Here is a 2,394-nt window from a genome sequence, read left to right as displayed (position 1 = left end):
TTGCTTTTCTTTTTTTTTGGGCAATTCGAAAACATTGTTTATTACATCTATATAGATGCCGGACGTTGCAAATTGCAAAGTGTATCATTGTTCTAATTTTTTTTAATTTTTATTTCATTTATGGGGTTTTTCAGTTTCCTTATCTTATTTATGTGCCTTTGTAAGAGACTACAGAAATTTAAGGACACCGACTGAAGAAGAGTTCTAAACTTTTAACTCGATCTAAATGCTAATCCAACAGAACACCTAAAAACCTAGAATGTATAATTTTCAGAGAACCAGAAAATCAACACATGTGCTCAAAAATCTAACGGCAAAAAAATCTCAGTCAAATGTAAAAATCTCAGTGAATCAAAACATTGACACATGTGCCAAGAAGACTAATAACGGTAAAAAAATCTCAGACGAATGTATAATGCTCAGAGAATTAACAATAGAGACACGTGTGCCAAAAATCTAACGGTCAGAAAATCTCAGAGGAGCGTAGCCGACTTTGTGTTTTCTAATGTCCACCGTTGATAACTATTTCCTTACGAATTGAGTCGATCTACACTACACTGTTAGATTTAGTACCTCCTCACTATAAATAAAGCACACACCTCTTTTGTCTCCAATTTTCTCATTCTTTCGTCTTCTACAAAGCAGAGGTTCTTTGATTGGGTTTCAAGCGATTTAGTTTATTGATCTCTCTAAATTATTTTTTGTTGATTCCCAAGGATTTGAAAGAAAATTGATTTTATTCGATCTTCTCAGTTCTTGTTTCACAGGTTGCTTCTATTCTACGGTGTGGTACGGTCAGGGGCGGATCTAGAGTATAATAAGGTGGGGCACGTGCCCCACACTACTTATTAAATAGTTATCGGTTGAACATTACAGATATTATTCTATTAGCTCAGTTGGCCTAAAGTGCCCCATGCTGCTATACTTCAGGAAAGGGGTTCGATTCTTTTATTTCAGTTTTTTGGTTTCCTTTTTTTTTTTTTAACGATTTCTCATTTCTTTGCCACAGCCCATGTTCTATTTTTAATATCTTCCTACATTTTTAATTCTTTTTATAATTAATTGACTGTATTTTTCTTATTCCTTTTAAATAAAACTATGCTCTTTTCATTATATTGTTATCTTTCTAGTTTCAATTTAACTAACAAATTTTAAGACATGTTTTTGTTTTTGTTTGGTGGGAGTTTTAAGACATGTTTGTCTACAGTAAAAAAATTAATACCTACATTTTTATTATTATTTTCAGTAAAACTAGTAAATTAATGAAGATTATTATTTTTTGTAGTTTATTTAATGTTTAGAATCTAAATTCGTGTAATATTGTTAGATGTGTAAATCGAAATTTATTTTAGTTAATATTAAATTGATGTTTTTAAAATTTATCTAATACATATAATTAATTATATTTAGAAACCAGTAGATATAATATTTTCAATTTTTTAATATTATTAATTATAAATTATTTGTGCCCCATGTAAACTATTTTTCTGGATCCGCCACTGGGTACGGTTTCTAAAATTGAATCGCTTGCTTCTTTTTATATACTTACGCAAGTTATTAGGGTTTTGTGATCGACAAGATCATCATCGTTCCCACTAGCGTATGAGGTTACTTATGATATTTAGGGTTTTGGTTTCTAAATTTCATGGGTGGTTTTCTTAATTACGTTCAGATAAATTTATTGATACAGGTGATTGAAGTTTCAGAGACTATCGATCAAGAGATCAAAGGGATTTCAAGAAGTCTCTTGTTCTTTTTTCTTAATCTTAATTTTGTGTTTTTTTTTGTCAGGATTTACAAGCATTATGGAAGATGAGGATTCGAAGAAATTAATTTCTTTGCACCGATCATCTTTTTAGGTTTTATTTTCTTCTACTGTTTGATAGCTTAATTCACTCGTTACCATTATTGACTTGTTGAATTTACTTCTTATGCAGATACAAATACAAAGGATATGAGTTTTTGGTATCTTTCTTTTAATGTTCATGGGGTTTCGTCTGTTCTTTTCTACTGTTTGATTCCTTATTTCACACGTTACCATTACTGACTTGTTGAATTTACTTCTTAAGCAGATACAAATAAAGAGGATATATATGCGTTTTTGGTCTCTTTCTTTTTGGGGTTTCGTCTGTTTCTTTCTAATATTAGCCACTTGATTTAGGTTGTCGAGCTTCTAAAACACTTGTATTCTAAGTTTTGGTTTCTAAATTGTGTCTCTGGTTTTATTCTGTTTACGTGTTAATTACTTCTTCTTTTTTTTTGTTATTTTAAATTATTGATGCAGAGGTTTGATTTGTCAGTTGTCATGTAATGTCTTATGGCTGTTTAATTATGGTTTTACGGGTTTTAAGTATTTTCCAATTTTTTTTTGTTTGGTTTTGTTGATTTTAGCTT

Source organism: Arabidopsis lyrata (assembly GCF_000004255.2).
Source record: "Arabidopsis lyrata subsp. lyrata unplaced genomic scaffold ARALYscaffold_5, whole genome shotgun sequence".
Lineage (NCBI taxonomy): Eukaryota > Viridiplantae > Streptophyta > Magnoliopsida > Brassicales > Brassicaceae > Arabidopsis > Arabidopsis lyrata.
The sequence above is the reverse complement of the archived record's forward strand: the minus strand, read 5'-3'. Positions refer to the sequence as shown.